We start from the raw sequence: 14,815 nt of genomic DNA, 5'->3' as shown, positions 1-14,815 counted from the left end.
ATCGAAAGGTAGTTTCTCACAGATGGCAGCTAATCATATGGCTAAATCAGTAACTGCTGTTACCGATAGGCACTAGTTCATTACGAGACATTATCTGTGTGAGCAAACATTCAACCCCCTCCATGATCTGCAGCCCAGCTCAAGATTTAAATTGACACCAGAGTTTACAACACAAAATAAAGTTTCTTAATAGAGATATTATAGCTACGTTGATCCAAAACCACAGGCAAACAGTATTTGTAGAAAATGTTCACACCTTTTCTCAAGACCATTTCCATTGGGAAAGACTTTTTTTTTGGCTCAAAACCCTTTCTTTTGACCTGGTATAGAATAAGGTTTAGCTACTTTTAGGGTACTTAGCTTCTGTATTGCAACAGCTGAATTTGGGTCATATTTTATTGAACACATCCTCTACACACAAGAAAATACGGGTTGTGTTTATGCGTTTTCTCCTACTGCCACAGCTTTGGAAGTAATGGCCAACACATCTTCATACTGTAAAATGGAGACTGAATTCTGCTGCTGCTTGTATGGCAAAATGTTCCTTAAAAGACAGTCAAAGCCCAGAGCCTTTTTAGCTGGACGTTTCCCACTACCCTACACTTGACTGAGCAGAGAACTGCTTTACCAAAAAGAGAATGAAAAATCCCCAGATTTTAACGTAGTCAAATCAAAACAGCTGTATCAATAAAGAGTTAATTATTGAAGCCAAGTAACACCAGAGAGCTTAAAGAATAACAGTTGCCCCAGAAAGAGAGGGTTTGCCATGCTTGAATGGACACAGCCTATAAGCAGCATCCAAGAGTGGTTTTGTGCTATGCTTACACTGTCTTCAAGATCTTTGGACTACTTCTTGACGTTCATTGTTTATATGGCTCCATATAAAAGTACAGTCATCTGAGCATTTTCAGTATCACAGCTAAGATCTAGCTCCTGGAAACAACTAAGTGTGGGTGCTACTTTATGCTATAAGGCTCATTGACCTGGATCTGCAGAATGAGAGGACACGTCCAAACTGTCCTGCCAGAAACTACTGTATCCTGTCAGTGCACGCAGGCTGCAAACAGTAGTTGTTTGCAGAAGATTTGATCAACTTCATGTTTTTGTATATCACTTAAAACACATTTAACTGAATCTTAGATCAGTTGAAGTCCAGGGGAATTATTCCAGAAACAATATTACTCTTCTCCTGCTGTGAGTGATTCCTGAGAACAAAGCAATTGGAAAGACTAAAACCTCAGACATGGAGAGATTAGTCAGGGGTTGGTGCCACAGCCAGGACAAGTGTTTAGTCATCCTGACACATCCTCATGCTGAGCCCTTGACCAATAAGTTCCAGCTTTGCTTGTTGTCTTCACAGAAGACAGAAATATATGAGAAACTAAAGTTCTGTGGTAGACATCTGGGTCAAGCACTTACCACATTGCTGTCACACCCACTGCTGTTTGGTCTACTCCAACGTAATAACTCTTCAGTGCATTACATGGATTATGGAAATGCAGTAACTTCAGTCAGGTTGGCAAAGCAGCATAAAGCTATAAAGCAGTGGGCTGTAATCCTTCCAGCGGGCATGGTGGTCTCTTCATCTGTCCCTCCATACTGTAGGTTTGTGGGTCTCTGCCCACAGAAATTATCCTGATGGAATACGTTTGTCCCTGACCAGGTCTACATAACTTTCTTTCCCATCAGAAGGATTGACTAGTAGGGGATTTACTTTTTGTTTGAACTAACTGCTTTGGTTTCCCTCTTTCTCTTAAACTTGGGGAAATTGACCAGTTTTACAGGGCTATAACACTATTTACCAAATTACCAACACTTTTTTACCTGAAAACTTCAAAATGTGAATGCCACGGAGTTACATCCTCTTAGAAGATCAGTCTGACTTGGCTTTGTTTGGATGTTCAGCAATGTGCAATTTCATCCCAACTCTTTCCCAGAACACCTACATTTATGGATATTGTTGCAATCAGCGCAGATATGTCTTACAGGAGGCCTGGAAGTTCCTGAAGCTGTCCCTAGTGCATGACCATTATTCTGTAAAGGCAAGAAATTCAGAAGCCTGTTTTGGTAATTTCATTTAAGAAAAAGCAGGAAGAAGTGCACTCTTGGTGCCTCTAATAGGAATATCTCAAAGGAAAAAGAACACGTATTTTGGTTGCTAGACTTCACAGTGTGTATGTAGGTATGTATGCAAGTATGTATGTAACTATCTATCTAACATTCTAATATATTCTATGTATCCCACAATATCATATCCTCACAGATTTTTTTTAAATTGTATTAGGCTAACACTGAGTAGAGAACAAATGCTCTGTAGAAATTGCAACCTAAAAAAGGCAAAAAAAAAAAAAAAGGAGAAGGAATCATTGTTACCGCTATTAAAATAAAGCATAGAAAGGTTGCCCACTTGTTTCCAAGACATCTAGAAGAACTGTCTGTCTTAGATGCCTCAGCAATTGCAACGCTTAAGCTCAAAAAAGGAATGAGTTTCTAAGCGCGCAGCGAGTCAACTCCTTGCTTATTATACTGCCAGCGGAGACGGGTAGTAGGGGATATGAGCAATGGGCAATGTCACTTGCCAAAACAAGAAAAAATAAATGAACACTGATTTCTGTGTCTTTACCAAAAACCTGACTTCATGCCTTGGAGGCTATATTTCTGTGGCTGCTGAGTCTGCAAGTTTGGTAGAGAAAGGAAAATAAAAAGCAAGTCGAGTGATCTGACTCTGGCATGCTGTCAGGGAAGCATCATGTGCATGTGCTGGGAGATCTTTCATACAGACATCAGCATATGAGTGATTTTCAGCTGGGCTCCTCCAGCCTGACAGAGTGGTTACAGCATAAGAGGAGCTGATCAGAAGGCAAAATACACAGCTCTGAACTCCCAGTCACTGGCAGCCTCATTAGCAGTGTCTCATGAAGGGCTATGAAGATGATGAAGGGACTGGAGCATCTTTCATAGGAGAGGCTGAGAGAGCTCAGACTGCTCAGCCTGAAGGAGAGAAGGCCAAGGGGGGGTCTTACTCATATGCATAAATTTACTCCACCTGAGAGTTGAGTAAAGACAGGACCAGGCTGTTCTCAGTGGTGCCTGGTGACAGGACAAGAGGCAATGGGGACAGATCAAAATACAGGAAAGTCTTGTGGATAATAAACTTACTTACTATGAAGATGGTTGCCCAGAGAGGCTGAGGGCTTTCTAGCTTTGGAGACATTCAAAATCTGACTTGACACACCCCTGAGAAACCTGCTGTCCTGTCCACATGAGCTATTATTCTGTGATCCCATGAAATGGCTTTGCTCTCCATAAAGAGTTCCTCTTTCTGTGGGAGCCAACAGAGCATGGCCATGCCAGAGGTACCTGCCAAAGGGTCTGCCTGCTCCTCCACTGTAGCATGCCAGCGTGAGAAAGACCACCATACTCCACCTCCTACAGGTCAGAAGCCCAGCCTGCTCTCCAGGCTGCCCGTGGAATGTAGCAGCCACTAAGTGCTTCCTCCGATGTCATCTCACCCATAAGCTATGCAAACAGGGAAATGAACCAACCACCCAACTGGCTGAGATGGAGGTTTTCTCCATAGCAGTGCTGGCTAAGGGGAATGGAAAGGAAAACAGGCCCCCCCATCTCTTTTGCTCTGTTTTGAACACAAGAGCAGCCGAAGAAGGCATTAAGTGCAGTAGCAATGTCATAGCTTCTGTCCTGCTTACAGCATTGCCACTGTTGCCTCTTATCAGCTCCTCTGAAATGCAAACAATTAAAAAAAGGCAGAAATAAGAAGGGTCAGTGCCCTCAGTCAGCTAATTAATGTCTTGAATGCAGTGGAAACTCTAGCAAAAAGCAACGGGTACACAGAAGGAAGGAAGTGCCCTTCCAGAGATGTTCCAAATGTCCTTACAGGCATACAAATTTGTGTGCTTTGGACTGGTAAAAAGCAACTCCTTAGAAACAACTGCTCATCAGTGGGGATGTGCTGCAAAAAGTGTCTTGCTTAGGTTTCCTAAAATGTTAATTTGATGCAATTGCTGGCTTTCCTGATTTGCGATTTTTCGTTCTGCATCTTGTTTAGATAAGGGGGATTAATGAGAACTGCCTGTAGTCAGCTGAACTGCCTTTCTGGCAGAGGCTCATGAGGAAACTGTGGAGATCAGTAAACAGAGCTGAAAGTGCGGGTGGCCATGATCTGTCTTTTTTTTTTTTCCTTCATCTTCATGTGTAAAGGAAATAAGAAATGCAGCAGTCAGCCCCGTCAGACAGGGGAGATATTTCACAGGAAATAACAGACAGCTTCAGACTCATTTTTTTTTGCAGAAGACTGTACCCAGGTACCTTGAAAAATAGATGCTTCAGGCTAATTTGTGTTTCCTTTGGATACATTGAGGTATAGTTCATGCATAAAAGCATAAAGGAGAGGCTGAAGAAGCCTAGGCCTTGTTTGTTTGCATAATTGTATATGTTCCTGTTTTGGAGGACAGTGGATGACAGAAAGTTCAAGTTTTCTGAAAGAACAGGTGTGGGATTTCTTTTTGGTGATGAGCAGCTGCCAGCGTAATCCAGAGCAAAGGGGTCCTTTTCCATATATTCATTTGGAAGGATGTGAAGCAGTAGAGTACCTGAAGGACTGTAATGCCAGGGCAATATCTTTCAATACCACAGAAGGTGCCTTCTCAGCATTGTTTTCATTTTCCTCACCCCTGTGTACCACTTCTTGCAACCACAGACTCTCCTTTAGCTGCAGACCAGGCTCAAGTACATCTCATGCTGTGTCCCACCAGGAGAACTTCCACAGAGAGAGAACATGGCAGAAAAACCATTGCTGGTGGCATACCTGAGAAGAGTTGCCAATTGGCAAAATAGATGGGAAGGGAGTGTTATCACAGCTTGTATGCTCTGTATGGCCGAAAGCTTCCTGGGATGTTTGCAGTGTCTGTAGGCTGAGGAAGAGGAGCTCTGTGTCTCCAAGGAATGTGAGCCTACTGTCTCATGAGCTGAGGAGTGAGGCCCAAACATGACTCCAGAGAAAACCATCTTGCTAAAAAGAACTTCCTATTTTGGGTAGCATGCATCAGATCAAGACCCACATGCATGGTGAGCAAGAGAAGCTCAGCATGTGAATCACCATCAGTGACCATGGCTTGGGGCCAGCTCCAGGTGGCTGAAGTCTGTCCTTGCTGAGGTATCACACATTTTGGGATGGTCAGGAGCAGATGCATGTTTCTGGGAACACTGGGATGGTCATTTCCACACCCATGACCTTAATGCCTGCCTGGTGACCTGTCATTATACTCTCACAGTGACGGATGTGGTGACACACCCCAGGAAGACCTCATCATGGTGGTCCACTGCTGCCAGCCCTCCAGCCCTGCCACTCACACTGGGCTGCTCTTACCACCTCAGAAGTCATGACACAGCCTTAATACTCCTCCCACGTGACAAGGACAGTCAGAGCATCCCAACTACTGCAGCTTGGCTAACCTAGAGCAGACCCAGTGGCTGACAGCCTCAGCTGGAAAGGGGCAGCAAGGGAGGGCAGCATGTGAATTATGCCACCTTCTCTCTCCATTGCCTCTCTTCCTAGGGGCTAAACAGATTGATCCTGTTTTGATAACCTTTTTGTTACACATGACAGATTGCAGAACTGCAGCAGCCAGGAGAAAAACAGCTCTCTATCATTTTCTGCTGATGGCTAATGACTTTCAGCCATTCACTCTCCTACTCTGTGTTTTGCTGGATATTTACTCATACCATATTCCTTTCTCCTTGGGCTTGTACCATGGAGGTGACTGGAGCGGTTTGCAGGTGCAGGTACCAGAGAACAGCACAACCCGGTCCTGCACAAACTGCTGCTCCAGCACTACTACCCTTGCCAGAGTGGTTGTAGGACTAGCCCACAATCACCTGTCCGCCTATTCTTAAACACTGTTTTCCTTTTGACTGATTGAACAACAACTATGTATAATTTCTGGATTTTTTTGATGGTAATATTGATTTTTCAAAACATTATTTTGATTCATAGATTTTACTGAATGCTTTGGGAACCCACCAGTTCAGTTATGGTTGTTAGGTTTAGTCCTTTCACTCACTTCTGTATCTTACCTTATGGCTTTAAGGAGTAATATCTCAACAGACCACTTCCCTATGTATTTAACTTTATTCCACCAAAAAAAATTTTTTACCCTAAGTGACCTACTCCCACTTTTCTTTCATTCTCATATCTTTCTTCTGCATTTTTACTGGAAGAAGATACACATTAAAGTGATAGAATTCAATAGAACTTTGGAAAAGTCTGTCTTTAATTATGTCTATTCAGTACTTTCATTGGCAAATCAGATGATAAAAACCACACACTCAATTTGGAGATCAAACAGATGGGAAATACTTTGAAGGAAAGAGTTAACATTCAAAATTACCTTAACAAATTGAAGAAATGGTCTGAAAAGAAAAATCCTTATGGTATTCAGCAGGTGCAAAAGGTACTGTAGTCTGTCTAGAATATTCAACTATATGATTATTCAGTGGCATAAAATCAGCTGATATCAGTTTTGGAGAGGACCATATGACTGTACTGAGATAAACATGTTATTGAAGAGGAGGGAAAAACTCTGGAAGGTCTGGGAAAATCATGGAATATCTGCTGCTGGAGAGCTTTAAGAAGGGGCCAGGCATGCATCTATGAGAAATGATCCTGACAAGGGAGGGTCCTGCTATGGGCAGATGAATAACCCTCTGGATTTCTTGAGGCCCCCTCCTGGTCTTGGTCCGCTTCCTGCCCAGACATGAACCTGCATCTTCTGCTATTGCTTCTATCCTGTATGTCTCCCACAATCTGACCTCTGCCCACACTTGCTTACCCTTTTGCAGGAACATGTTTGCCAGCTTCTAGCGGATCACTGGAATCCACCTTCAGTTTTCTGTCTCATCTTTCTCTTGTCACTTTTCTCCTTGTCTTTTTCCCTTTCTTTCCCCCTGCACTTTACTTCTTCCCACTCACTGCAAACCTCCATCCTATTCCAGGCCTGACACCCAGCCTTGCCCCTCTCTGCAAACAGATCCCACAGGGTCTGGCAAATGCCACCTTTCATGATATAGCTTGTATGAAGGAGATGGATCAGAAATCTCTACTCCCAGGTCTCTGAATCATTGCTCCAGACTGTTTGCCTATTCACCGCTGCTTTGACTACATTTGGTTACGACTTGGTAGCTCTCTTTCTCAGCTCCCAAGGATATGTCTTTGCTTGTTTTTGGAGAGGGCCAGGCCACATGGACTGTATGTTTTAACCCAATCTCTGCTCTATTTATCTCATCTTTTTAAACACATCCCACAGGTGCTTCCAACTCAGACCAAACCCAAAAGGCTTCAATTCTGAGAAGTGTTTTTGAGCACACAATGCTGAAGGACTGGATTTAAAATTAAGCCAAATGAGCAAACGTGCCCATAAAAGGAGAGCACAGTGGGCCAAGACTGGGTGTAGACTTGCAAATCTGCCCTAGGATTTTGATTTCAGTAATAAACCCATCTGAGATTTGCTCTCACAATTTACACTCTCCTCCAAAAACAAGCCTATGGAGAGTGTGATGCAGCAGTTACCATAGCAGCCAGCACCAGAAGAATCCATTAAGTGATCACAGTCCCAGCTCAAAGTGAATTACCAGACAGCAGGTAAACTTTTGCACCTTAAAAAATGTCTCTTGGGGAAAATATGTTGTCGTGCACAGTGGAACAAGAGAATGCTGATCGGTTGCACTGACTCGCTGCTACATTGTTATCCTTAATTATGTCTGTGCTGATTTTTAAAAAGTACTGCACAGGCTTTTCCTTTTTCCTGTCAGGTGTTTCTTGTAATTTATTTTTTTTCCTGAAGGACAAGACAGACTAGCTCAGTCAATAACTACTAATGAAATGTGCTTCAGGCCTCCCTTCTTTCTGCCACAATTAGATTGTCAGCTGTCCCAGGAGAGAGGCTATTATCTGCGTGGGTGTGGAAAATGATCTATCACTGTTAATAATTTCTATTATCATAGCAGGTAGCACTCCAAACATATCAACACCTCATTATAACACTGTTTTTCACACATGGGAAGCTGATGGTCCTCTTGGATGCCCAGACATAAAAAGTATATAAATGGAGCTGGGAGGTGGAAAGAGGATAGATCCTGGTGGGTTCATAAGAGCACAGGAAAACACACTATTCCCTCATAAACAGAGCTCCTTAGATAGCCAGAAGCATGTACTGCCATTATACGATTGGGAGGAGCAGGTCCAGCATACAAGCTCCAGATCCAGACCTTCCATAATATCTCTTTTTTGTCTCTGTATCATACAACTCTGCCTTATTATAACAGCAAGTGAGGACAAGTGTGCAAATACCTTTCTCAAAAGCAAAGTGCAGCTACGCATACTGACATCTTGACCCACAAAGGACAACTTGGGGCTTGCAGTGGCAGAAGACCCAAGTTAAATTAGCAGAGTGGTTATTTAACCCACCCTTGATGCTCTTCCAGAAAGTTACTTGAAGCCTTTAAAACCCTCCACATTATGACCACCACAATAGGCACATAAAGAGCTACTAAAAACTTCCTCTGAAAGAAGGTAATGAGAAAACTGTAGTGTCTGGGAAAACCAAAACAAACAAATGAACTAACAGACCCAAGCCTTCCCAGGAACTTGAGTTGAGCTTGAACTCCATGAGGTATCATTTGTTTCCTGTTTGCTGCCTAAGTACAATGAGGTTTATAGTCGGGCCCCACCTTTCAGTGTCTGGGTCTAAAAATATAACAATGAACTTGTGACACAAAAGCTCTGTCTCCTGGAGAGGCAGAATTTAGATCTAGCTGCAAAGCACAAATTCTCCTGTCTTTAAGGCAGAACTAATTTTGAGTAGGCGGTTTTTTGTTTTTGTTTTGTTTTGTTTGGTTTGGTTTGGTTTTTGGTTTTGGTTTTGGGTTTTTTTTGTCATTGTTCTTTATTTTTTTAAATCTTTCTAATTTTAGGTTACCAGACTTGGGAGAATTTTATTAGGATTAGGTCAGACTTACACAACTGCTTAAGTTGTTAAGTTTATCATGACTATAGTTATTTTAATGCACTTATCTCTGTGGTTACCTCTATGCCATTCTCTGAGGTGTCTGAGCTGATACATGGCTGAGAGGGAACACTGGGCTACCTGAGTGGGAATAGACATGGATGTCTAATCTATAAATATTTTATTTCCTTGAAAGTGTTGAGTTTCAGCTCCATGGATAAGAAAAGTAGGTGAATACTTACATTTAGTCCATGCTCAGATGCTGCCAATTTGACTACTTGATGGTCTTCAGACAGCTCTTACTTTCACATAAGAAAAACATAGGATGACAGTGTGAGAAATACAGTGGGGTGAGGGCAAAATGACTTTTTGGGAGACAATTCAGTGCCTTAATTTTAATTCCATCTGAAAATTTACTCTTAAACCTATTGCTGCTTCATACTGAACTTTCATTCCTTCTGGGAAACCCACCACTCATGTCTACTGGGAGTTAGACCAGATGCATTCTCAGTTTCCCAGCAATGGACTAAAACTGATGTTTGTATGACTCTGGCTTACTTGTTGCATCTTCTCTTTCCAGAGTTTACTGCTTTGTTCTCCCTGTTCTTTCTTGAAGCATTTCTGCTCCCCCCTTTCCCTGTTTAAGTTATTTTTTTCCCGTCATTCCTAAAGGAGTTATATTCTTAGTGGTTATTGGAATAGTTGGATGTGGTTTTGCTGACTTGGTGGAGCACTTCAAGAAATTATTATTTCCTTATTATAATTTTACAAGAACCAGAGTCTCTTTACAGCCTCATGTCACTCCATGGTTTTCCTGGGGGATGCCTGACCATGGGCCCTCCTTTTGCCTGCACAGGAGTGGCTCTCCAACAGCTAGTCCTCATAGAAAGAGACTTCGGGTGATTCCCCATGCCATTGTACAAGGGGCAGTGAGAGACAGAGCATTTCCAGCCGGGAGACACAAGTGCTGTTGTATGAGAGGGGGAGCACTGGAGCACTGCTGCCAAAGCGTCACACCATGGAAGCCTAGGGGTTTTATCTGTGAAAGCAGAGAATCACTCTGTCCCTTTCCATCCAGTACATCCATAAAACTCTAAGGGGAGCCACTTGGCTCTCAGACTTGACTGAAGCTCTTCTCAGCTTTGGAAGATTCCTGAGTACAGCAGTTATTGAGAGCCTGGACTAGATCAGCAGAGATATTGCATGATATGGTTGGATAGCAAAGAGTTTGCGTGGTACAGATAAAAAGTAAAGAAGATGCATGGTACGACTGGATAGTAAAGACATCATAAGAATTAAAGGATCCAATAACAGCACCAAAGTGGCAGCAGGGACTTTTGCATGGTGCTTACTTGCAGAATGGCTGGTGTTAGTCATGTACCTGCTTACCCCAGCAGCTACAAAGTCTTCCCATAAGGTTTGTGCATCTTACTGAGATGAAGGTTTAAGACCTGAAAGAGATTCTACTGAATCCAGTGTTTGTGTAAGAGGCAGAAATGTGAATACGTGAATATTTTAATCAGCTCTATCTGTTAAAACTAGCTTATTCTCAGAGCCAATTTCTCAGAACAGTCTGGAGCCCTTTCTAGACCGCCTGGGTACTCCAGTAGTCCTGAGATGATGACGGTCTGACTTCCTTCAATATGTCCCAGCAGCAATGTGAAGAGCAGAATATACCTGATAACTCATTTACATCCAGTACCTCATAAGATTTTTTCAAGCACTGACTAAATAAAGATCCTTTTTATCCTGGAAGGCTCATAAAGATGCAAAAACTCATAAACAGATCTAGATAACATTGGAGTTAGTTATCCTCAACCTGTCAGTACCTTGTGTTCCCCATTGGGAAAGCTAGGGGTAAGGAGTCCATCAAAGAGGAGCCCATCAAAGACAGGGTGACAATGGCTTGGCACCTGCTTACCTCCCTGAAATTAGTGGTTACGTGTGGCAAAGGAGACCTGGCCAGAAAAAGAAAAAATGTGGTCTGTATGAGGAATAAGCATGCAGCAGGACCTCCCATGCAGGGCTCTCTCACTACTTGGCCACTGTGATGCCCAAGGACATGGGGTACTGCTTTCTGGGTTTAAGAACTGATGAGGAGCAATGGACAAAGATTGATGGTGAAGGTGGCCTTGGGTGTGGTTAAACTGGGGACAGTGACCAGCTGTACCGCTGTAATACAGCTCTCAAATACACGCATGCATACAAAATCAGAGTAACTTCTCCGCCCTGCACTGCCGTGCACTCTGTATTAGCGGATCTTTGAAAAGCAGTGAAGTCACAGTAATACAAAATGGCTGTGTCGAGCACTGGCACATCAGTTTTTCTCTTTTCTACTTCAGTCTTGACATTTTCCCCCTTAGAAACTGCCCAAACTCTTTCAAATAGAAAAACTCACAACCATCTGCAAAAGGCAGTATGTGATGGGAGCACAAGAGTAACTGCATTCGCTTGTAAACAAAATACCAATCCAAAAGTTTAGTTGCCTCAGTAGGTGTTGTATGTTTGTGTAAGGGCGTCTTGCAGCATGTTTGGACAGCTGCTGCTATTAAAATTTTTTGCCAAGTAAATTAAAAAAAGCCACCTTCTAACTGTCATTTTCACAAATACATAAGGAAATTTGAAAGTACTTCAATGCAAAACTGAATCTTTTTTGAGTTATTTTCAAAATATCTTAAACCTTTGAATAGTATGTTCATTTTTACCCTATATATCTGCCTCAAAGTAATACATTAATATATTAATGATATACAGTTTATGGTTGCATGCACATACATCCAAGAATGTTTTCTATCTTTGATATGATATTCAATAATATTAAATTTACTATAAAATTATAAAATTATAAATCATAACGGTAAAGATAAATGAAGAATATTTGCTGCCAAATTTGGCACAGGACAAACTAAATTCTCTACTGCTAAACAGCAACAGTTGATTTGGGACATATTCATGGTTAAGAAAGACCTCTTCAAGACCTGTACCACTTGTGCAATGTGAAGTGTAGACTTAATTCCATTGGAAGCCTAGGGGCCTTTGCACTGGGGGTGGAGGCAGATAGTGCAGGAACACATGCCTCTGGGGCTTTTTTCCATTGTGTCACTCAATTGACTCCCTAAGGGAAAAACATTTATTCCTACGTTTTCCAAATGCGCATGATATTGTTCTTTCTATTTTCCTTTCGAGTCTTTGTCACCAGTTACAGTTCCAGAATACAGGGCAGGAATGGGAGGAGGTGAGACTGAAGCTAGAGGTATTTGAAAGCATACTGCTTTAACTCTTTCCACGTTGAAAAAGAGGAAGGATACCACCCTGGGTTCATCTCTAGATTACAGTGGGTGAGGCTGCCTGTCTTTGTGTTGCAAGGATTTTTCTTCTGACTCCAAACTGAATATTTTTTTGCAACAAACTGTTTTTTTTCTTTCCAGGTTCAACTATAGTCCAAGAATTCCCTCCCACAGGAGTGTAATGCAGAAGCTCAGAAGAAGCCCATCCCAAAGAACAGTTTGAGATTTTTTAACCCTGTGGACACTCAGTGGTGGGAAGATTGCTAGATACCATCCTGTACCATACATCCACTACTGGGATGCTATTCCCAGTCAGGAACATTGCAAGCTCTTTGTTGATCATATTAAAGCTGCTTTGGAGACCAACACTCTGTATGACACATTTGCTAAAGAGAGTTGTGTTCATGCAGTCTGAGCACGCGACCAGATGCCATGCAGTCCATGCAGGGGACCATTTTGGGTTCTGGCACTCATCTCCTATATACACTTTGTTCAAGTTATTTGCAGTTTCCCCCAGTTTCATCAGATGTAGAATTGCATTTGTGGTGTGTGCTGACAACTGTTCATCCTCTGTGGAGGGGATGAGATGTTTTGTTCAATCTCTTATGTAAAAAACACCATGAACAGGAGGATATAGGGCTGAAATATGTTTCTTAAAGAATATAATCAAGCTGATCTAGATGTGAATCTGAGGAGAAAATTCTTTTGGTAGTAAATATTCTACTTAATCTATAAATAGCTCTTTAGATTGCCAAATAATCTTTGTAACTTATAACCCTATTGGCCTGAACAAGAAACAAAATGTAGTCTTCAGAATGGAAGAGGATAAAATAAAATGTCAGTGTAACTGACATGACCTTAGACCCAGATGGTGATTTCTGCTTTATGATCCACCAAACTAGCTTACCATGTGGTTAAAATTTCATTAAACATTTCTGCAGTCCTGATGTGTACAGTAAGCCATTCTTCTTCCAAGGGAAGCAGCTCATCCTTTGGAGATGTTTGTATTGCTATCACCACGGCAACCAGGAAAGATGAAAGTCAGAATACAAAGAAAAAACCAAAATCGTTAGCTGAAGTCTGGATAGGCAGTGAGACTGTAAAACCATACATGGACTTTTAAAGGAAATGACTGTTCTGTATTAAAGAAACATAGCAGAATTACAGGTACCATAGTCCAAAAACAGCACTCCTGGCTTCACTAAGTATAACGGCTTTTATAAACTTTGTTAGAACAGATATCAGGAATGGAGGATTGTTCCTCCGACAGGAGGGAGAATCCATGTTCCATCCTGCTTCACAGGGGAATGTGTCCCACAGCACAGACTGCTTCCAAGCAAAACCATTTGTGGTCCCACTTTTGACACATGTTTTGTGAAACAGAGCTATGAACAGCTGCAATGCTCACTCTGCCTGAGCTGGGCCATGAAAACGAGACTTCAAATGAACCCCAAAACCTGGGCCCCAAATAAGACACTTTGGATCCTACTCCAGTAGACTTGGTTGAGACTCATTGTCTAACTCAGCTTGAAAGAACTTCCTTGGTCAGCTAGGATTTGGTGTCATCCTACACTGAGAGTACCTTTGCCCAGATGCTCAAATTGGTAGAACAAACTCATAGAATTCCATAAAAACTATTTTCAGGAGAATGGATAAACCTATGTTTTCCACAGACTAGAAGTCTGGTTATTGAAAAGTAGCTAGAAAAGCTACACATTTCCCACAGCTATATTACCTTAAGGCATAGCTTGGCCTTAGATTTGAACTATGAGTCTCTGTCTAAAATTAGACTAAGTCTGGCTCAAAACATTGCCTTCTCACTTGTTCCTGAGTTCCACCACAAATGAGTCTGGCAGAAATGGTAATTTGAAGACAGTTCTGAAACCCAGTTGCAAACCTCAGGGTAGGCAAATATTACCTCTTTTACCATCATGTTTGAGGGAAGAAGATTTGCTTAAATCAGTCTAAAATATTGCTTCATCTCACAAAGGGAAGACCATGCAACACAGGCTGCTTTACTATGAAACAGAAAATTCAGCAAGATTCTTCCAGGTCCTCCTTTTTACTTATTTGTCATAGGCTAATAAAGAGAGGTTTTTTTCCCTTGGAGAATTTAGGGATTAGATAAACAAAGCACAACGCCACTGAGTCAGATGAGGACTTGCTTTTTAAATATTAACAAGCACTCAGCCTTTTCAAGTGTCTGCTTACCGATACCTCTGCCACAGGCTTCAGGGTTTGTTTTTGCAAGTTTTTTACACACTACATTAAGCAAGCCTGTCTGTGTGACCACTAGGGTCAGACTCCTTTGGCTCTCTCCTTCTGATACCTGATGGAAGGTGAGTTATTCATGGGAAGGAGAAAAGGGGTTTTTGTTGTTGTTTTTTTTTTTTCCTGAATCTGTACACCAGAGTGGGCAGGAAGAGTCACCCAGACTCCCACTTATCCAGTTTATGCTATATGGGGCAGCAACACCTACTATGTAACCTGCTGGTGCCAGCATCCAAT

General features: G+C 42.0%; 1 long non-coding RNA gene across 1 annotated transcript in view; it reads left to right on the top strand.

Moving 5' to 3' along the window:
• Nucleotides 1–13,168, top strand: part of LOC113963369 — a 29,207-nt gene extending 16,039 nt beyond the window's left edge. The window contains exon 2 of the long non-coding RNA XR_003532775.1: nt 12,449–13,168. This is a non-coding gene — a long non-coding RNA (uncharacterized LOC113963369). The remainder of the gene's footprint in view (nt 1–12,448) is intronic.
• Nucleotides 13,169–14,815: the final 1,647 nt, after the last annotated feature.

This window comes from Neopelma chrysocephalum, unplaced genomic scaffold, assembly GCF_003984885.1.
Source record: "Neopelma chrysocephalum unplaced genomic scaffold, ASM398488v2 Primary Assembly neopelma1_25, whole genome shotgun sequence".
NCBI lineage: Eukaryota > Metazoa > Chordata > Aves > Passeriformes > Pipridae > Neopelma > Neopelma chrysocephalum.
This window is presented reverse-complemented; position numbering and strand designations above follow the sequence as displayed.